The sequence below is a fragment of the Ovis aries genome, chromosome 8 (assembly GCF_016772045.2).
Source record: "Ovis aries strain OAR_USU_Benz2616 breed Rambouillet chromosome 8, ARS-UI_Ramb_v3.0, whole genome shotgun sequence".
Lineage (NCBI taxonomy): Eukaryota > Metazoa > Chordata > Mammalia > Artiodactyla > Bovidae > Ovis > Ovis aries.
In genome coordinates, this window is record NC_056061.1 from 11375159 (window position 1) to 11398971 (window position 23813).

General features: G+C 38.4%; 1 protein-coding gene and 1 non-coding gene across 2 annotated transcripts in view; both read right to left on the reverse strand.

Annotated features, from left to right (window-relative positions):
• The window catches only part of RSPO3 (R-spondin 3), a 94660-nt gene that overhangs the window by 23349 nt on the left and 47498 nt on the right, over positions 1–23813 (reverse strand). The window lies entirely within an intron of this gene.
• On the reverse strand, positions 17581–17652 carry TRNAC-GCA (transfer RNA cysteine (anticodon GCA)). Its single transcript has one exon. It is a non-coding gene; the product is annotated as a tRNA-Cys (tRNA).

Genomic DNA, 23813 nt, shown 5'->3' on the forward strand with positions numbered 1-23813 from the left:
TAACTAAAGACAAATATATTTTGCAAATGTCTAAGATTATATAATAATATGATTATATCATATATAATATGTGATGCAAGGCAATAAATGTTGTTTCATGTTGATGTTGACCCTTAACCCAGCATGTCTTTCTTTGAAAATTCATAGGAAATAGATATTCTACTGTTTATTCTGACTTATGTGAAGTGTTAGTCACTTAGTCATGTCCGACTATTTGTGACCCCATGGACTCTAGCCCACCAGGCTCTTCTGTCCATGAAATTTTCTAGGCAAGAATACTGGAGTGGGTAGTCATTCTCTTCTCCAAGGGATCTTCCTGATCCAGGGATTGAACCTGGGTCTCCTGTATTGTAGACAGATTCTTTACCATTTGAGCCACCAGGGAAGCCTAGTCTGATTTACAGTTGAGCATATTTATAGCATGGAGAATATTTTTCATTTATTAGACTTCCAATCATTTTAGGAAAATCTTTGAAGAGGTACCTAAAAACTAAGTTGCCCAAAATTTAATCATGTTACTTGTCTTTCATTTTTATTATTATGTGAGAAAACAGGGCTCAAATTTAAGCTGCCTTAAGACATATATTCTGTTTTGAGTTTAGTAACTAAGCGTGTGTATATATCTTGGAGAATCTCAAAGAGTTTTTGTAACATTTAAAGTTGTTGTTCAACCCAAATTCTAAAAAATGTCACTACTTGTCGACTTAATGTATAATCTACTGTTTAAAAATACATAGAGTGAAATAAAATTAGCTAACATTTCAATATTTGAATTAAAGATAACTATAGACTCTTTCACAGAATGTAAAGTCCTAGAGAAACAGTTAGGTAGATACCTATTAATATTCTATGAATGCCAGATTCATTAAACACATCAATCTATTTCAGAAATGAGTCAAAGGACTGTAACCCACAGTATGAGGCTGATACTAGTGAAATAAAACTTATTATTCTATTCAATCATTGAAAAAAACTCAGCAAAACCCCAAGAAACAAAAACAAAACTTTAAGACCACTATTTGGCTGTCTCTCACTCCTTTCCCTGGACACCCATTAAATAATTGACTTTTGAGGAAAAACAAACACATTTGTAAAAAGTTTGGCTTCCTGTGAGTCCTTTTCCTGTTGTCTTTCATCTGTCTTACTCAAGTTATTAGAAAAAAAGAGCGAGAAAGTAGATGCAAATCTTCTTAATTTACATTTTAAAAACTCCTTTTCAGTTCCTGCTTAATCAGTTTAGTTGTTCACCCAACTCTGATTATTCATCTTTATAGTTCTTGACTTACTAGTCACACCTTATCAGAAATTCTAATAGAATATAGAGTTCAGTTCTTGTGATCAGAACTTATTACTGGCATGGAATAGTTGGTGCCAACCATAAACTAATTTCAGGTTATGTTTGTATCCACGTCCTCTTTTTGACAGGGCACTATCTTCTGCTCGGAGCAAATATACAGGTCCTGCCTGCTGGATGGCCAGCTGGGTTTAAGAAGGAGGCAGGACCTCGTGGTTGATAGATACCAGATGAATGTGCCTCTTCTATACAGCTGAGATATGGAATTGTTGGTGAGCATTTGGTACAATCTGGTAGCTTGAAAGGCTGGGAATTCACATTCGTGAATAATTCACATTCGTGATAATTTAAGCAGATTTTAGTCTCACTGGCTTATTCCCAAGAATTGGGTAACATGTTATAGCTTTTGATGATTTGTTGGTTATTTGTTATTCTTCTAAATTCCCAAAGAATGAGCAAAATATCCAGTGGGAATATTGACGTGAGCAGCACACTCAGCAGTCACTTTGTGAGCCATCAGCCGTGGCACATCACATTAAAAACCCCCAAGACAGGCCAGTTTTTGGGTCAGAACTCTCTCCAGTTAGAGGAAGGCTCTACCATTAAGAAAAGAACAAGTTCAAAAGAAGTCTTGGTTTAAAATTTAAGGTTTGAGAATCTTAGTAGGGTGGAGGCGGGTGGAAACAGGTAGTGTTTATTAAAAGTAACAATTTGCTGCCACGGAGAATCATAGGGGTTATCAAGAGTATTGTAATTCAGCAACGAGGAATTCATATCTTGTAACGAGTGTCACCTGAGTTAAATGAAGATAAACTTGAACACTTTTTTGCGTGCTGCATTCCATGGGGTCGCAAAGAGTCGGACACTACTGAGCTACAGAACTGAACTGAAACTTTGACTTTTATTTGAAATTAAATATATATATAAATCCTAGAGTAGAATATTTCTTCTTTTATAACATATCTTGAGGTTTTTCACTGCTCAAACCATGGATTATTATAAATTCATCCTAAATTACTTTCTGGTGATTCCTAAGATAAAGTGCTTTCCACCCCACCCCCCCTTCCTAGATATTAAAACACATTATGTTCTTTTAAAGGCTTATTCCCCTCATGTGTTTGGCCATATTAAGAATAGTCATGAAAAATGGCTGACCTAAAATAAAACAAGTGGGATTCCAGGACTCAAAGAAGCTGATAGTTAGGAGTGAGCATTTAGGTCTATTCACACACACAAAAAGGAAATAACAAGTTCCCTGACATTGGAGCGTCAATTTCTTTTGTTCCAGGCTTGCACTTCAGCTTCTTTTTCTGCTAAGTCATTGCTTTAACTCCCACTCTGAGATTAATTGCATGACCCTTGGAGATGAATGGTCTTCTACTTAATCTTAGCCAATGCAATCTGGACAACTTCAGGGTTGGTGAGGCTCCTCTTGGGTGGTTTTTCATTTGTTTTAGGAACATTAAAGTATCTCATAAATCTATATTTATTATATTGGTGAGTAATCTATTATAATTAAATATGAAATGCTGAAGACAATGTTAAGGTAACATTGGGGTCACAAACACGCTTTTTATGGTGGTTTCATGGCTGCAAAAATACTCTGGAATTTGCTTTTGTCTTTATGTCTGCATCTGTTTAACATTACGAAGCATCCAACAGCATATCATTTTCAAATGGGCACTTTGTGTTTTAAAATAATAGTGATCTTTTTGATTATAAATACACACTGCTTAAAACAAAAAATTTAAGATGAATCTTGGAGGGAATATGGCTAATTCATTCAAAATGAAGTGTCTTCACTCACCAGTATTAGAAAATTTGGTAAGCCAGTCTTAATAATGACATATTTATGAATATTCAGGGTTTAATACTAGATCTGTTCCTATTAGTTTTCAGATTGAGACCAGCATGGAGATAAAAGAAATTAAGTAATAAAAAAAAATTCAGCTTAAGTATGTGAATTTGAAATCTACATTCAGAACAAACTATGATAAATATGCTGAAATTGACCTTTGCAGTATCATCAGGGAGAAAGAGGATTTATTATGCAAATTAATACTGAAACAAATGGTTGGTTTAGAAGTGTTTAAATTATCAAAAAATATAAACTTTTCCAGTCTTTTATATCATTTACAAAAAAAAAATTCATCTTACCAGGAGGTATTATTTGATAACCGAAGCAGCTCTCCTAATCAATTTTCCACTTGACTACAATAGGTCAATCACGCATTTGAGGAAAGTGTCACAACTGCATATCGTTCAAACATGTTCTGTAACTCACACCAGGAAAGCTATTTCCTTGGATTTTCTGAGTTTTCAATATTTAGCAGATGCAACCCCTGCCCCACCCTCCACTAACCTCAACAAAACTAAATACCGTGCTTTGGGACTTTCTCTTCAGTAAAAGGACTCAATTTTCTAAGTCAGACAGATGAACAAACCAAAACAAATAGGCATACCCAAAGATAAGAGACACTGTCAATTATAAGGATCAAACCAAGAGTCAACAAATAACTCATACTAGGAAAATAAATGCTAGAGGAAAAATGAATTATAGAACATAATGAGAGTGAGGCCATTTCAGTAAGCTGGGAAAATTACTACTTTTCATATTTAAATGTGCTACAAAATCTATTCACTAAAGAGTTTTAAAATTGAATAAAGTTTCATGCAGTTGTACCTAAAGTCAGGGATACAAAGGAGTTACTCATAATGATTCCCCGGCTAGTTTAACACGTTAAAATAAAGTTGCCCTGAGCAAGCTTCTTTGTAAATCTAAACACTATTTCTATCAGACAGTCTTCCAAATTGGTCTAGGAAAATTTTACTGAGTGCTTCAAATGGAACTTTATTGTATGGCTGATAATAAATACAAATAGATCAAACAATGGACTTTGTTAAAAACAAAACGTAGTTGGTGACTACATTTCCAGTTCTCTTGACTCCACACGTATTATTTTAATTATTTTTTAGCACATGCGTACTTAACTTTTGAGGAGAAGGAAGTAAGACTAGTTACATTCTAATGGTGCCAGAGAATATGGTGGCATGTGTGTGTGTGTGTGTGTGCGCACGCTAAGTTGCGTCCAACTCTTTGTGACCCTATGGACTGTAGCCTGCCAGACTCCTCCGTCCATGGGATTCTCCAGGCAAGAATACGGGAGTGGGTTGCCATTTCCTTCTCCCCACCCAGGGATCAAACTTGCATCTCCTGCATTGACGGGCAGGCTCTTCACCACTAGCATTACCTGGGAGGCCCTATGGTGGGAGTGAGGTCAAGTTGTAAAGCCATGGTCTTCATGTTCCCACAGGACAGCAGCAACAGAATAAAATCCAGCAAAGAAGCAGTTTCATAATGTATCTATTACCCTGCTTTTTTAACATCCCATGTTTCCTTTGCTCTCTTCACACGTCTTGTTTTCTTGGTGGGAGCATATCCACCATTCAAAAATGAGATCAAATGAAGTGTTTGTAAAAACACATGGGCAAGGCCAAAATGGCAAGCACCAATTTGTTCTTATTTCCATGAGGCCATCCTTGAGTTTGAAGATGTCTAATTATGTTTCATGTGCTCTAGAAGGCTTCATAGATCACTAGTAGGTTTTACCGCATCTTAATTCTGAAAATCTGTATATAATTGAAAGGAAACATATTCCATGTGTTTCTGACTAACTTGCCATTAAGCTTATTTTGTGAGCTCAATTTCATGTCTAAAAAATATTTAAAAGCCTCTTTAAATTGTTAAGCTTTTGCCAAGAGCAAGGTATCGCAGCCATGCACACCATTAGAAGTGGGCTGGTCTTTGACAGCCCAAACTAAAGTCTGTAAATAGATACCTAATAAAGCTACTAGAGGAAATATATGCTCCCATCTTTTTGCAAACAAACAGCTTCCTGCCCTCTTTTTCCCTACCTGGAGGAACATGCTATATATATAATGTTAGAAATAAACTCTTCTTCTGTAACAGTCAGTTTCAAAGCTACTATATTCTAGGAGGAATTTTACACCATAGCCCTACCCTCAATCTCACGTGCCTTCAGCAGATGTTGAGAGCAATTGAGAGCAGCATGTGATTTTTCCATACAGTCGTGAGTTCCCAAAGAACAAACCAAAAGTCATGCTGCATCTGCTTTATTCCTACATGCCCACTGTGTTCTCTCTTGGAACTCTATCCTCGTACAGCTTGCTTCAGGCTTGGAAGCCTCCTGGGTTGGGAACTTTGCTCCACGTCTGGCATATTCACTGGTTCACACGACACTTAGGAGACATATATATTTTGTAAACCGAGTTGCAAATCTGAACCTCTGAAATATATTTTTGCTTTTGTGAATTTCATTTTGTCTTGTTATTTTATAGTAGTTGGATGAGGTATTATTTTTCATAACCTTTTAAAAACCCAAATGAGGATCTTTATTAGGTTCCATATTTAAACACAACCCAGTGGAAATGGCATCTAAGGCATTTAGAGCCTGAAGGTAACAGACTATTGACAGACAGTGTCTTTGTTTAGACAGTGTGACGCTGCAAACATAACCATTTACTCCATTTGAATACGATGTTAGCAATTTGTGAAAACCATTTGGCTTTAAAACAGCAGTGTGATTTGAGGCAAAAGGCCAATTTGCTCATTAAGTTCAAGTTTGTTCTTTGAACAACAGAATGATTATAAAACAGGAAAGATTTAGCAGGTTTCGTGGTAGAAATAGAAGGTTCTCAATTTCACCAGCAATAAAATGACAATAAGAAATAATAGCTAATGCCAACCACATGTGGGGTGTGTATAATTTTAAAAGGTCAGAAAAATATAAATAAATGTCTTGAACATGTGGCAAAAATGTTGAAAGACAGTGTAGAAAGAAGATTGGATTAACAGACAAAATATCCACATTCTAGTCCTGAATCCTCTATTTACTAGCTAACACTCTTAAGGTTGCTATAAACTTTTTTCAGCCTCAGTTACTTGAAATGTCACTGATCTTGGAGTCAGGTCTGAGTTTGAGTTCTATGTCTGTAGCTTAATATGTGTGATTTATAGTCACCTACTCACATGCATCTGGTCCCATCACTTCATGGGAAATAGATGGGGAAACAGTGGAAACAGTGTCAGACTTTATCTTTTGGGGCTCCTAAATCACTGTGGATGGTGATTGCAGCCATGAAATTAAAAGACGCTTCCTCCTTGGAAGGAAAGTTATGACCAACCTAGATAGCATATTCAAAAGCAGAGACATTAGTTTGCCAACAAAGGTCCGTCTAGTCAAGGCTATGGTTTTTCCAGTAGTCATGTATGGATATGAGAGTTGGACTGTGAAGAAAGCTGAGTGCCGAAGAATTGATGCTTTTGAACTGTGGTGTTGGAGAAGACTCTTGAGAGTGTCTTGGACTGCAAGGAGATCCAACCAGTCCATTCTAAAGGAGATCAGCCCTGGGATTTCTTTGGAGGGAATGATGCTAAAGCTGAAACTCCAGTACTTTGGCCACCTCATGAGACGAGTTGACTCATTGGAAAAGACTCTGATGCTGGGAGAGATTGCGGGCAGGAGGAGAAGGGGACGACAGAGGGTGAGATGGCTGGATGGCATCACTGACTCGATGGACGTGAGTCTGAGTGAACTCCAGTAGTTGGTGATGGACAGGGAGGCCTGGCGTGCTGCGATTCATGGGGTCACAAAGAGTCGGACACGACTGAGCGACTGAACTGAACTGAACTGACTCACATGCACCCAGGTGGCTCAGTGGGTAAAGAATCTGCCTGCAATGAAGGAGGTTCAGAAGACTCAGTTTCAGTCCCTGGATTGGGAAGATCCCCTGGAGAAGGAAATGCAACCCACTCCAGTATTCTTGCCTGAATAATCCCATGGACAGAGGAACCTGGTGGGCTACAGTCCAAAGGGTCAAAAGAGTCAGACACAATTGAGCGACTAAGCACTCAAATGCAAAGTCTCAATATCCTCATTTTAAAAATGGAGTTGATAATAGAAATGCAGAGGTACCTGAAATAGTTAAAAGAACTACATGAGATAATTATGCAAAACTGCCAAGATTTAGACAAATCATATTGTTAAATCACAACCCCACCAGAAAGAATATATGTCAGTGGATATGGTTACTGGGTTTGAGTAAAAGATATATAGCAAGGATATACAACCTAACCAAATTATTTTCTAGCTTTCTTGCCTGGAGAATCCATGGACAGAGGAACCTGATGGGTCATAGTCCTTAGGGTCTCAAACAGTTGGACACAACTGGAGCGACTTAGCATGCATGCAGGCAAGGATACAACCCAAGCAAATTATTTTCTTTGGCTCTTTGAAAAAGGTAATTTGTGGTCCACTATAATTACTGGAAAATCCCATGGATGGAGGAGCCTGGTAGGCTGCAGTCCATGGGGTCGCTAAGAGTAGGACACGACTGAGTGACTTCATTTTCACTTTTCACTTTCATGCACTGGAGAAGGACATGGCAACCCACTCCAGTGTTCTTGCCTGGAGGATCCCAGTGATGGGGGAGCCTGGTGAGCTGCCGTCTATGGGGTTGCACAGAGTCGGACACGAATGAAGCAACTTAGCAGCAGCAGCATAATTACCCTGGAAAACCATTATCACTTCTTTAATAACTAGAAGTCTCATCTCCATTTTAATCATTTTATCAAGTTCCCAGGAATAATGAAACTAGGAAACAGAACTACTCCACCTTACCCCTTAGTGTCCAGCAGTGAGAAAATTCTCTTCCAGTTGTTGTGCAATTTAGTGGGGCTCCATGGAATATTAAGATTTAAACCAACTCAGAATTTGAATTTTTTAAATAAAAAATCGACTATAAAAGGTAAGTATGTTAAACAACCTGGTTTTAGACTGTAATATCAATAATTAAGGGTTTATTAATGATTCATAAGTCTCCTTTCGAGAGAAATGTAGGTTTGTGAAAAGGCCTTTTAGTTTAAAGGAACAGAGTTTCATGGCAAATCCAATATCTAATATCATGAATTAAAGACAGTTTTATGTTTCCTATGGAACTTTGGGTTTTTGCAGTTAGAAGATTCTGGATCATGTGTTGGTAGTTTTATTCTTTTCAATATTCCAAATACATATATTCAAGTCCTTTGGGTCTTAAACTAACTTATTTTTTTAAATTTAGTATTGCACACACATTTTTAGTTAAGCAATAAACATCTGTCATCTGCCATTTATTAATATTAATTATAAATGGTCAGTGGCTCATGGGATCCAAGTACAGCAGCTGAGATTTTTCTACATCTGACCTCCTTAGAGTTTATATAAAAAGTGTTCAGAGTAGTTCTCCTAAGCTCCTAGCCAATTTAAAGCTGGTTTGTAACCTAGTGTTTTCAATTCTGCATCTAGCAATTAAAAAAAGGAGAAATAAATAACAAAAAACCTGAAAAAAAGCATTGTGCTTGGGGATTAGATGGAACAAATAACAACAATATGTCCTGGGACATATAAAAAGGGACAAATAACTGGTCATAGCAAACACCCTCTTCCAACAACACAAGAGAAGACTCTACACATGGAAATCACCAGATGGTCAATACCAGAATCAGACTGATTATATTCTTTGCCGTCGAAGATGGAGAAGCTCTATACAGTCAGCAAAAACAAGACCAGGAGCTGACTGCGGCTCAGATCATGAACTCCTTATTGCCAAATTCAGACTTGAAGAAAGTAGGGAAAACAACTAGACCATGCAGGTGTGACCTAAATCAAATCCCTTCTGATTATTCAGGGGAACTGGCAAATAGATTCAAAGGATTAGATCTGATAGAGTGCCTGAAGAACTATGGACAGAGGTTTGTGACATTGTACAGGAGGCAGGGGTAATGACCATCCCCGAGAAAAAGAAATGCAAAAAGGCAAAACGGTGGTCTGAGGAGGGCTTATAAATAGCTGTGAAAAGAAGAGAAGTGAAAAGCAAAGGAGAAAAGGAAAGATATACCCATCTGAATGCAGAGTTCCAAAGAATAGCTAGGAGATAAGAAAGCCTTCCTCAGTGATCAGTGTAAAGAAATAGAGGAAAACAACAGAATGGGAAAGACTAGAGATTTCTTCAAGAAAATTAGAGATAGCAAGGGGACATTTCATGCAAAGATGGGCTTGATAAAGGACAGAAATGGTATGGACCTAACAGAAGCAGAAGATAGTCTTCATGACCCAGATAACCACGATGGTGTGATCCCTCACCTAGAGCCAGACATCCTGAAATGTGAAGTCAAGTGGGCCTTAGGAAGCATCATTACGAACAAAGTTAGTGAAGGTGATAGAATTCCAGTTGAGCTATTTCAAATCCTGAAAGATGATGCTGTGAAAGTGCTGCACTCAATATGCCAGGAAATCTGGAAAACTCAGCAGTGGCCATAGGACTGGAAAAGGGCAGTTTTCATTTCAATCCCAAAGAAAGGCAATGCCAAAGAGTGTTCAAACTGCCGCAAAATTGCACTCATCTCACATGCTAGCAAAGTAATGCTCAAAATTCTCCAAGCCAAACTTCAGCAGTACATGAACTGTGAACTTCCAGATGTTCAAGCTGGATTTAGAAAAAGCAGAGGAACCAGAGATCAAATTGCCAACATCTGCTGGATCTCCTTTGGCTTTACTGACTATGCAAAAGCCTTTGACTGTGTGGATCACAATAAAACTGGACAATTCTTCAAGAGATGGGAATACCAGACCAGCTGACCTGCCTCCTGAGAAATCTGTATGCATGTCAAGAAGCAACAGTTAGAACTGTACATGGAACAACAGACTGGTTCCAAATCGGGAAAGGAGTACATCAAGGCTGCATATTGTCACTCTCTTATTTATCTTACATGCAGAGTACATCATGGGAAATGCCAGGCTGGATGAAGGACAAGCTGGAATCAAGATTGCCGGGAGAAATATCAATAACCTCAGATATGCAGATGACACCACCCTTATGGCAGAAAGGGAAGAAGAACTAAAGAGCTTCTTGATGAAAGTGAAAGAGGAGAGTGAAAAAGTTGTTTTAAAACTCTACATTCAGAAAACTAAGATCATGGCATCTGGTCCCATCACTTCATGGCAAATAGGTAGGGAAACAATGGAAACAGTGAGAGACTTTATCTTTTTGGGCTCCAAAATCACTGCAGATGGTGGCCGCAGCCATGAAATTAAAAGACACTTGCTCCTTAGAAGAAAAGCTATGACCAACCTAGACAGCCTATTAAAAACCAGAAACGTTACTTTGTCAACAAAGGTCTGTCTAGTCAAAGCTATGATTTTTCCAGTAGTCATGTTTGGATCTGGACTATGAAGAAAGCTGAGCGCTGAAGAATTGATGCTTTTAAACTGTGGTATTAGAGAAGACTCTTAAGAGTCCCTTGACTGCAAGGAGATCCAACCAGTCCATCTTAAAGGAAATCAGTCCTGAATATTCATTGGAAGGACTGAGGCTGAAGCTGAAGCTCCAATACTTTGGCCACCTGATGGGAAGAACTGATTCATTTGAAAAGACCCTAATGCTGGGAAAGATTAAAGGTGGGAGGAGAAGGGGGTGACAGAGGATGAGATGGTTGGATGGCATCACTGACTTGATGGACATGTGTTTGAGTAAGCTCCAAGAGTTGATGATGGACAGGGAGGCCTGATGTGCTGCAGTCCATGGGGTCGCAAATAGTCGGACACGACGGAGCGACTGCACTGATCACCTCTTTAACCTCTGGTAGAAAATGAGTGCATCAGTTCATTAACACTATAGAGATTTTTGTTGTAGTACTAAGAGCAAAAAAGAGGAAAACATTTTGCTATCTATGTGTACTATTATGGTATATTGGTAGTATGCCATTCTGGTATCTATACATGCCATATCATGTATACATTTACTGACATTAAAAATAATCCTTTTGTGAAAATTAACCAAAGACAATAAAGAAACAGCAAATCCAGAGTTGAACTGAGATGTTTTGGTTGTCAAACTAGTTCAGCAGTGTTTTACTGCTGAAGGTAGGTTGACACTGTGTGTATTAAACTACTCTGACAACTGTGAGCACAAGAAGAAATGATGATTCTATGAACAGATAATCCTTTGAAAATGGAGGAAACCTGCATGAATGGAAGGAAAGGGTGATGAGGCAGGACACAAAGCAAGAGGAGGGACACTAAGGGCGTGAAAGAGGGGAGGAAGCCAAAGGTCCTAGGGAGAGGAATTAAACAGAAAAACTCCTTTTTCCTACACATTTCAAAGAAAAATTAGAAAAACTGGACAAGTGTGCATCCACCACCAGTTTGTCCAAGAAATACTTTAGTCACCTGCATCTTAACTATTGAAACAAACCAATCTGAAACGAAACAAAATTCCTTTATGAGCTTAGTGTTGGTTGGAAACCAGAGGAGCATAATATCAGACATTAACAGTTTTGTACTTATTACTTTGAAGAATATTTCACTATTTCATGTGCCTACAATCCATAAAAAAATTTAGCTATCTAATTAGCATTCTTCTATAAATTAGGATAATTGTTTTTGCTCACAGGTTATAATTAATTAGATATGTATACATTTCTATGACTCATTTTCAGATTTATCAACTACTCATATTTTCCAAGTGTGAATTCAGTATACTGATATTTCCTTGCCTAAAATGTGATATTATTTAAAAGAAAAAAATCAGTGAGGTATTTCCTGGTGGTCCAGTCGTTAAGTATCTGCCTGCCAAGGCAGGGGACACGGGTTCAATCCCTGGTCTGGGAAGATTCCACTTGTTGCTGGGCAGCTAAGTCTGTGCACCACCATTACTGAGCCTGAACTTCAGAGCCCATGAACTGCAGCTACTGAAGCCTGTGCACAGAGAGCCTGTGTGCTTTAACGAGAGAAGCCCCTGCAGTGAGAAGCCCACGCATCACAACTAGAGAGTAACCCCTAGTCTCTGCAACTGGAGAAAGCCCGCCTGTAGCAATGAAGACCCAGGGTAGCCAAAAAGAAATTAAAAAATAATTAATTCTTAAAAATCAATGAGAAATGAGTGCCACCATGTTTCCAGCCATTAGTTTTCACATAAGACAAGAGTAAAAGGGATATCTCATTTTCAAACGTACATTTTGCATTGAGATAGAAAACATAATTGGACTCTGTTCACAAACCATTTCCTAAATTTGATCTCTTGCAAAAATTACAAAAGTTGGCTTTTCCAGCAGAAACAACAAATAAACAAAACAAGCTTTTACCAAACATATTTTTCAATTATGGCAGCTTGGGCTCACAAAGGATAGAGTTGTGACCGGGTGGTGTATACACAGTATAAACACAAGAGTTCAGTAATTAAGTTTGAGTTAATCTTAAAGTTCCAGTGGCCTGGTGCATAATCAAGCAAAAGGTCATTACCCATACTGGTACATTTCACACAGAACACTCAGCTGCTAGAAATGGAAATGGACATGTCTTTACTTTAGCCTGCACAAATCAATTCCAGAAACCATTCATATGAATAGTGGAGTCTTTTTCTATTCATTTGAGAGCCCATTTATTCACAAAGAAAGGTTTATAGCAAACCAGAAAAATCAGAAAAAAAATCAATTAAAATATTAGCATTATGCTGGGCACGCTTGTCTAGTCTAAAACAGATGAAGCAAAGCTTTGGTTACACTTTTTTACTTAAATTTTTTTTTCCATAAATAATATTGGATAGGGATTACCCTATAGAAGAGTACAAGCTTTTTAATTTTGGGCTTCCCTGGTTGCTCAGATGGTTAAGAATCTGCTTGCAGTGTAAGAGATCTGGGTTCGAGCCTTGGGTCAGAAAGATCCCTTGGAGAAGGGAATGGCTACTGACTCCAGTATTCTTGCCTGGAGAATTCCATGGGCCGAGGAGCCTGGAGGGCTAGAGTCCATTGGGTTGCAAAGAGTCAGACACGGCTGCGTGACTAATATTTTTTTTTCTACACTATAGGAGAGTAAAAAGCTTCTTAATTTTGAGCTTTTTTTTGGGAAGAGTATCATGTGCATCTGTTGTTTCTTCAGCCTAGCACTCTTATTTCTACATAGAACTGCCACTCAACATGGCCCATGTGTCCCTTGGCTTCAGCAGTGGGCATGTGACTGAGGCGGACCAATCACAGCACTCCATTTCCTCTGCTACAGTGAGGGGCTCAAGGGGAGACACATGAGTCAAGCAGGGTCAGTTTGCATCTTCCATGTGATTGGATGAATGGACGCTGAAAGAGAGCTTACTGTCCTTTTGGACTGAGAGCAACCTGGATGTAGACTTAGGGCTTCCCCAGCCAAGCTTTCCCTGTGAGTAGAGACAGACTCCCTGTAGCAGGGGAGACCAATGCCAATAAACAAACACAAACAGAGGCAGGATGAATTGCAATGGCAAGAAGGAGGAAAGAAGATGTATCCAATGATATTGTTTGAGCACTTAGAGCAAGCTGTGTTTCCAGCCAATAGGTTCCTTTTTGCTTAAGTTAATTTGAAATCTGTCATTTTAAAATATCCTAGTGAGTACACAAGAGGGTAACAGTGAGCTTGGTGAAAAAGGACTATCAATGAAGGATAAATACTCTGACATAAACTGTTTTACTCTTAATAATGACAACATTTGCAAATAATTTTTTAAAGAAACTTAAAAACAGTAAGAAAAGTGATAGAAAACATTTCCGATTTAGGACATGAAGAATGAGGTGCTTTAAGCAAGAGGAAAAACGAATCAAATAGAAAATAAAATGGAAAGTGAAGTACATGTGAAGGAGAGCAGAAACTTAGAAGAATAATGGGTTTTGAAGAATTTATACTCATTTTGCACATGTTACTGATAACAGCCCACTGGTGCCAGCCACTGCACTAGAATTTTATGCTTGGGTTTGTCCATTAGTACAAAAGTACACCATAATCTATTTGGAGTCTGCTTTGACAGCGATGTACGAGAATGAAACCATTCAAGTGATCTTTCATGATGCTAAAAATGATAGGGTTTTAATGTAAACAAGTTTGAGAATGTTTCTGTTTCAGTGAGGTCAGGGAATTTCATTGTAATATAGTTGTATTGGCTTGGTGTTGTAACCTTGGTTGTATTGGCCTCTTGGGAGGTGGGTGGATGGAGGTAACTAGTCTTTTCTGTCAGGCTGTTAACAATCTACAAACTTAGTCTGTAACGCTTATATGAAGTTACTGGAGTAGATAAAAAAAGAGAACAAGATAATAGTCTATGGAAATAATAATTCTTTTGTGCCTTCAAATGTGAGGTAATTTCTTTGCCAAAGAGGTTTCAGCAACACCAGCAGTTTCAAGGAGTGACTGTTTGGGAGGTGGGAAGGAGGACAGGAGCATGAAAGGAGGAAGTGTCTTTTTTGCTGGAGAAATGTTTACTTTGTAATTAGCAAAGGACAAAAAGGCCCTTTTGGAAACTATACTTGGGGGTCCAGAATTTAAATTTATGCTGATGCTCTCTGAGGTTCTCTCTAGGGAACCCTCCTCATTGGCAGGGATCTCAGCTGGCTGGAACAGGCTGCACACGAAGCCAAGGTCTCGGGGTCATTTCTCCAAAGGGCCCGTTAACTCAGCTCTGTTCCACAACTACAAGCTGTACCTTTAACCCTACTCAGTCATCTCACAAACACACATTAGCACATCGACACGGTGGTCACAGAGAAAAAGACTTGCCTGTAGACCAAAAAGAAAAGCAGGCAGAGATAGTTCGTTTTTGCCAGCATAAACAAATGTTTTTGTAAATGCAAACTAATGAAACTGCAGCTACTGACAGAACAAATCACTATGAAAACTGTCCACACAAGTGGATGCTACAAGCGAGCTGATCACTGATGGTCTTTGCTCTGTGACCCAATATAAACCATGGTGGGCTTCCCCAGTGGTTCAGTGGTAAAGAACCCCCTACCTTCCTGTGGAGGAAACGTTAAGAGACATGGGTTCGATCCCTGGGTGGGAAGATCCCCTGGAGGAGGAAATGGCAACCGACTCCAGTATTCTTGCCTGGAGAATCCCATGGACAGAGAAGCCTGGCGGGCTACAGTCCACGGGGTTGCAAAGAGTAGGACATGACTGAAGCGATTTAGCACACAACGCATAAACACACTTAATAGAATAAGAGATTCATGATAGCCGGGACTTCTGTCTTTCCTGTCCACTGCTATTGGGTTGGCCAAAACATGCTTTCAGGTTTTTCTATAAGAGTGTGTGGAAAAACCTGAATGAACTTTTTGGCCAACTCCAAAAATGCTTAAAGTGCCTAGCATAAAGCTGGTGCTTTAATAGATATGTGTTGAGTGTATGAGGGTTTCTTGACTGGCCTTTTTAAAAATCATTATTAATATTCCTATTCTTCCCTTTACAAACTGGAAAGTACAATAGAAATAATCTCCTATATACTATCCCCTGTATCAACTGTTGAGTGTGTTTTTACAAAGGAAGAGACATTACCTTAGACAGGAAGAGAATGCTGAGTAAAAGAGCAGTCACACTCATCTAACTACGAACAAGAGAACGACCCCTGGGGCAGATGGACAAAAACGGTTACAGTTCTCTACCCATCCCTGTATATGCATACCAAATCACAAAGTAACGCTGGGGACTTCTCCCTGCAAGAGGGGATATCTATTTCTTTAACTCTTAAATCAGGATTGGCCTTGTAACTTGCATAGACTAACAAAAGACGGTGGAAATAAAATTGTGCCAATTCTCAGCACATACTCAACAGGACTGCTTCTCTTCCCCTTAGAACATTATAGAATTCTTGGCCACCCTGAGGATGATAGAAATGGCAGTTTCCTCTGTGCACAACCAGTCTACCACATTAGGGAACCAGCCAGAATTGCACAGTGGATCCCAGCCCACACTGCCCATCCACATTTATTGTTTTAAGCCTATATGTTTGGGAGTTATTTCTTATGCAGCAAAAATGAACTGAAACAGTTTCATCCCAACACACAGGATGTAAACAATGGCAAGATCATTGCCTTGTTGGGGCTGAAGAATGCTTTGTATACTATAACTACTACTTGATTCAACATCCTGACCAATGTGCACTATGTTACATATACCAATGGGTTGAAAGCATTAGATATTTATAAAAATCACAAAAAAGAAATCTCAGAAAATATAGGCATTTGCAAAAATAATTTGTTATAAAGAGTTAGTATAAAAACCATTTTAGAATAGAGATGCTGCAGTGTATGTTCCAACACACTGGTGAAGCCTAAAAATGATTCTTCTACCAGCAGAGACTGCACAGATAATAGTGATACTTAAGTATTTCACACCGTGAATCATGTCCATTGTGACTTTTGACCACTATGAATAGCCCTCAAATCTTGCAGAACCTACAAAAATGGAATGGTACAAACTTGGTATTAATTTTAGTGAGATAATAACTTGGCTAAATTATAAAAATAGTACAGTACCTGGGATTGCAAAACATGAAATGAAAGGCATCTTACCTTCTGCAGAACTTTTGCGTTAACAGGAGTTTAAGAATATACAGTGGAATTGTATTCAACGTTTTCATTAACAGAGTTTAAGAATATACAATGGAATTGTGTTCAAAGCAAGAAACCTAATAACTGTCATTTCGCTTTTTTTCAAAATCCGTCTAGGTGCTGGATGTGACCCTTCAGTTCCATTATTACAGAGGGGGAGTGAACTGTACATATATAAAGGAGCTTGGCATGGTCTTCACCCCACAAACCTGGGCAACAGATAATGCCTGCAAAGATCCTGCCATTGTAATGTCAACGTCAGAGGAATCAATGAGAGAAACTGGGGCCTATCACAGAGGCAATAACACTCTTTTAACCATATGGATAATAAATTTGGACACATGGTTGTGGAATTAGCAAGTTGATTTGATGCTTCAAAGATTAGGTTGGAATTGGCAGGGAAGAAACAAAGAGGCGTAAGAGTTGTGTAATATAGTGAAGGAAAAAATACATAATCAAATAAATCAGTGCATAGGCCATGAGTGAACATGACTGAAATGGACTGGAAGATGAGCCATGTTTTTATGGGGTCTTTAGAGATCAGAAACAGCAGCACACCTGTATTAATACTAAAAGCCCCAAATTTGTATTTGGTGATAACATATACAAACTGTAATCTTTTGGTCAGTAACAATGGTACTCTAAGTCTAATTTGAGTATTTATAGAAAAAATTCTGAAGTATTAGGTTGAACTCTAGTGGAAGTGAAAGTCGCACAGTCATGTCCGACTCTTTGCGCTCCCATGGACTGCCTGGCTCCTCTGTCCATGGAATTCTCCAGGCAAGAGTACTGGAGTGGGTTGCCGTTTCCTTCTCCAGGGGATTTTCCCAACTGGGAATTGAACCCAGGTCTCCTGCATTGCAGGCAGATTCTTTACCAACTGAGCCACTAGGGAAGCCCATGAAATTGTTAATATTTGACTACTGACAAGCAAAGTAAGAGCTAGTCCCTGGTGGCTTAGATGATAAAGAATGCAGGAGACCTGGGTTTGATCCCTGGGTCTGGAAGAGCCCCTGGAAAAGGGAAAGGCAACCCACTCCAGTATTCTTGCCTGGAGAAGCCCATGGACAGAGAAGCCTGGCAGGCTATAGTCCATGGGGTTGCAAAGAGTCGGACATGACTAACATACACACATGTATGTGAAAGAAAATGGCAGTTTCATATGGTTTAACCGACTAGACAGGAAAGTATTAACAAACAGCGATGACTACAGTCACGTAATTAGTCTTGGTGAAGAGAGAGCTATGGGGCTTTACTGGTGGTCCAGTGGTTGGGAATCCTTCTGCCAGTGCAGAGGACACGAGTTTGATCCCTGGGTTGGGAGGATACCATATGCCGTGGGGCACCTGAGCTCGCACACCACAGCGACTGAGCTGGAGCTCCAGAGCCCACGTGCTGCAACCACTGAAGCCTGTGCACCCAGGGCCTGCTCTCCGCAAGAAGGGAAGCTGCCGCAACAGGAAGCCAGTGCGCTGCAGCTAGATGGTAGCCCCCACTCGCCGCAACTGGAGAAAGCCGTGTGTAGCAACAAAGACCCAGTGCAGCCAAAAAAATAAAGAGCTAAACAGTTACTAAACAAATGACAGGCCTCTCCACTGGGGACATTAAATGAAAAGCTGGGTTTAGCCTTTAAGAGAAAGGCCACACATTTATATTAAGGACCATATCTCAGAGTGAAAGGCATTATATATTTGTAATAGATTACTTTTCTTAGAGACTTTAAACACAGCTAAATATTTTTGCATGGTACTGGAATATTTTAAATTCAAAGTGAAAGTCACTCAGTTGTGTGGGACTCTTTGGACTTGTAGCTCACCAGGCTCCTCTGTCCATGGAATTCTCCAGGCAAGAATACTGGAGTGAGTTGCCATTTCCGTTTCCAGAGGGTCTTCAAAATCCAGGGATTGAACCTGGTTCTTCTGCATTGCAGGCAGATTCTTTATTGTCTGAGCCACCAGGGAAATTGGGTGGCAAAAACTTCCCCTCTGTTCCACCAAATTGTTCTTGTTACCAAAGGTTTGCACCATGCACAGGTTTCCATTGGTGGCAGTGAAATCTTGCCTTGGTTGAATGAAAACTTACATTTGTTCTCCACACAATCTCAAAAAACCATTTAGGTAAGGGGCTGACTAGACCCTAAAGAAGGATCACAAAGAGAAACTGTTGAGTTTACACCAGGGTTTCTCCTCTTTGGCACAGTTCAGTTCAGTTCAGTTCAGTTGCTCAGTTGTGTTCAACTCTTTGTGACCCTATGAACCGCAGCACACCAGGCCTCCCTGTCCATCATCAACTCCCGGAGTCCACCCAAACCCATGTCTATTGAGTCAGTGATGCCATCCAACCATTTCATCCTCTGTCGTCCCCTTCTCCTCCTGCCCTCAATCTTTCCCAGCATTAGGGTCTTTTCAAATGAGTCAGCTCTTCACATCAGATGGCCAAAGTATTGGAGTTTCAGCTTCAACATCAGTCCTTCCAATGAATACCCAGGACTGAACTTTTGATGTGGGGGGCTGTCTTGTGCATTGTAAGATATTTAGCAGCCTTGCCCCATTAGATGCCTGTAACATCCTCCTCCTCTAACTGTGACAAGAAGATGTATACACTAGGGAGCAGACTCACAACTGGCTGTAAACCAGTCTTTAATGCCATCCTTATCTCAGCTCTCTATTTTGTGGAATTTTCTCTGACATGTCAAAGGGCCAGTGTACTGACTGTGTGCAGGGAAAGAGCAGAGGGCACCCACCCTCCAATGCTTAAACAGGATGAGTGTCTGCAGGCCAGCTGGTCTTCCTCCATGAGGTGAAGGTGGTGAGAGGACATCACCGAAATTCTCTAAGCCAGTTGGCATCCTACAATTTTGAGCTAATGAAGCCTTCTATTTGGATTTTGAGAACGGTTCCAAAAATTTTGGCTTAATGTCTTGTTTTGAATTTGAATGAATTTTTAATATGAATCCTTCCTGTAGAAAACTCAACTCTTCATCACTGGAGTGGTTGTTACAAATATTTTAAAAAGTAAACCAGAGGACAGAGGCGCAAGCCTGGGAACAAAGTAGATTCACTTTTTATTTGCTTTCTTTTTTAAAAACTAAATATGCTGTAATTTTAAATATAGTGCTCATGATAAATATAATGCATGTGTATAATATTGGTATTTAAAAACATGATTAATAACAATTTGTAAGTTAACTTACAAAACTTTTCTTCTATGTAAAACCTAGTAGAATTTTACAACTGGGCTTAATTTTGGGAAGGCACATAAGGTGACCTACAGTACGTTCAAATAATGCAATAATTCCCATGCTTGTTTCTTCCCTGGAAATGTCTGGATATTTTCATTTATTTATATCTTAATGGATTCCTTTTCTCCTTCTCTGCCAAGAAGGATGCTATTTCTTTCTTTACACCAAGAAAGTAGACCCTGTCCCCATTTTTTCCATGACTCTGTTCTCTCTCCTTTCTATCCCAAGATCGTGTACTACATGTAATTAATTAGGATCTTGTTCACTCAGTTCACCAAAGGACAAAATTTCTTTCATTCTTTGTAAATTTGTTCAAAACCCAGTATCTATCAGAAATTCTCTTCAGTTAATTAAAGGAATCTACATATGATTGGGAAACATTTTGGTGATCTTCCCTTCTTTGCATCTACCTTCCACTGCAAACAAACAAAAAAATCACTCTTTTGCATCAAATGCAAACATATATATACGTCCCTGCTCTGTTTCACTTCCCCTTATCTACGATGGTTACACCCAATATATCAAAAGAGTTAATAAGTATAATTTGGAAGCCATTAAAAGTGCATTTTCTCCTTGCTTATTTCTATTTCAAATATATTGTTTTAAGGCATATGTGATACTAGTATACGTTATGTTAGCCTTCATAATCTCTTAAAACACGTTACTTATCTGTGACACTTCAGATATATATAATTTAATTGAGCTATACTCAACTAGAAACTACTGCATTTGTAATAACATCTTATAAAAAATTATAATTGATGGAGAAGTTAAGAGTGATTAAAATGCTGCATGTCAGGTAAAAGGAAATAATCCTAAATGTGCAAGCAAGTAGTATATCAGACAAAAGTTTAAATCTGGGGCTACAGAAAAGACATTTATCGTCTCAGATTAACTTATGATAATTATTCTAAGTATGAGAAGAATATCAGTAGGAAAAATGTGTATATGTGTAAGATTTTGCAACCAACTTTTCATATATATATGTGAAAATTTCATGTGTATAAATATCCATCTTACAACCTGAGTAATCCATTCTGTTACTAAAATCTAGTTCTTCTTATTCAGCTTCTTCTTTGTGTACATTTTGAAAAGTCATTTCTGGATCTTATCATTCTTCCCTGGAGACCTTGCCTTTGGCAATTACAACACAGCAGGAAAAATCCTGAACACATGCTCCATACCTTTTCCAAATAAGAATTATCTACCTCTGTCTATTGTTAACCTCTTAGGCAGGGATGATAGATGTAAATTTAAATTCAAGATTTTCAGGCTAAATTTTGTTTTATAAAACCTTATCTTTTAGCTTACTCATTTGGAAATGCTCAGCCATGAACCTAGGAGATGTTATTTTGTAAATCTACAAGCATTTAGGTACAGCTCAAGCAACAACTATTCTACCGGTAGGATAAATCGTATCTTCATCACTTTATTGTGTTTATATTTATCATTTTATTGTATAGCTCTGAGATATACAATATAAATGAGAAGGCTCTGGGTAGTAGTATGATTTTGATGTGATTTTTGCTAGAGTGGCAAGTTCAGAAGTCATAATTACTTTTCTATTTGGTTTCTTCATATTCAAATAGATATTTATTTGACATTTGAGTTATTATTAAGAGAAGTTAAGAAAATCAATAGATTAGAGAAGTTAAGGAAAGAAAAGTGGTTTCTTTCCTATGTTAAATTTCTAGATAGGCTACTTGAGAAAATACTTTTGACAGACATATAAAAAGATGAGTGAAAATTAAATAAAAATGGTACTGAATCTTGAATTTAATTATACATGTAATCCACACTTCCTACTTGGTATTCTATTGATTATCAAATTTAGAAAAGAATAAAGAACCTAAAATTTTCTGGTTGTATAAAGTTCTCATTGTAAACATAAAATGTCATTGTATCCTACTTAGAAGGGAAGAAAAAGACCAGAAAGAAACTTTAAGTCAAGCTTATGTTACAGGTTATTATTTTAAACTTCTTATGGCATTTATTTTACTTGCTGCTAGTCTAAAACCTAACATTTTTCAATGTTAATGTTTAAGTCAGTGCTAGCAAAATATATTAGAAGACTATTTTCTCAAAGAAAAGAAATAAAATATAATTAGTATCTAATTTATCTATTGGATGAGGTTTTCTTCACTTATATTTTAAAAGCAAAGTACACTAAATACTGATTAGTAATGTAGAATCTTTGTGGAAAGAATAATACGAACAAAGACCACCTGTGAATCATTAAATTTCAAGAAAATTTAGTAAACATAAGTAAATGTACGGCTATGGGAGCTTACCAACAAGTAAGAGTGATGAAATATTTGATTTCCAAATCCAACTTTTAAAATCTAAGATGTTTTAAATTAATTGGTAACAAATGTCAGAAAGACCTTTTTCACTAGCCAACTTTCATTCCTAAAACCTAATTTTAATCAAAACCTCCTATAAATTTACAAAAGTTTGAAATTTCCTTTAAAATGATCCATGTATTCAAGAAGTTTGTCCCAGTAACTATTTGATTACTAATGGCAACGGCAGGCTGTACCCATCCTGGTGATGGGCAGCTTGGTCTTTTGGTACAGTGAGGACACTGCAAAGGACGGGTGACCCAAGTTCTTTCTTGTGTGAGCAAAGTTAAAGTCTCACAGCACTCTCTTCTGTGTTTCCATTGAGTTTTTTCACGCACCAAGTCTCCCTTCATATATGATACTACGATTATCTGCTTAAACTTATCTCAAACCTCCACTGGACTCTGAGTGTAACTTCAGAATAGAGATGGTACCCTATTTAGTTGAGAATCCCAAGTGCTTAGCACTATGTGTGGCTATAAAGGAAAAATTCAATAAAATGATGAATGAATGAAATAAGCAAAGGAAGTTCAACTATAGAGTCAGCCAAGCTATAGCTTGGCTACATTAATTTTTTCAATTAGTTAATTGAAAGGATCATTTATAGACTCAGCAGATTACTACCAATAGGTACATAGCATATTTGTAGGCAGTAGTGTGGGGGATAAGCAAGAAAGATGGAAAAATTATATTTTAAAAGTCAACAACTGCAAATCTTCTAGATAGATGTTTAATCACCAGAAAGCATCATATTAAATGATAAATGAGTTTTCTTTGGCTCTAACAAGACTTCAGAACAAGCCCTTACACAGAGTTATTTAATATTGATTTGGTAGGCTCTATAATCTGATATACTGCAGATGGTGACTGCAGCCATGAAATTAATAGACGCTTACTCCTTGGAAGAAAAGTTGTGACCAACCTAGATAGTATATTCAAAAGCAGAGACATTACTTTGCCGACTAAGGTCCGTCTAGTCAAGGCTATGGTTTTTCCAGTAGTCATGTATGGATGTGAGAGTTGGACTGTGAAGAAGGCTGAGTGCCGAAGAATTGATGCTTTTGAACTGTGGTGTTGGAGAAGACTCCTGAGAGTTCCTTGGACTGCAAGGAAATCCAACCAATCCATTCTGAAGGAGATCAACCCTGGGATTTCTTTGGAAGGAATGATGCTAAAGCTGAAACTCCAGTACTTTGGCCACCTCATGAGAAGAGTTGACTCATTGGAAAAGACTCTGATGCTGGGAGGGATTGGGGGCAGGAGGAGAAGGGGACGACAGAGGATGAGATGGCTGGATGGCATCACCGACTCGATGGACATGAGTCTGAGTGAACTCCAGGAGTTGGTGATGGACAGGGAGGCCTGGCGTGCTGCGATTCATGGGGTTGCAAAGAGTCGGACACGACTGAGCGACTGAACTGAACTGAACTGAATATGAAAAAATCTGGGAATAAATTGTCATTAATGCTTGTA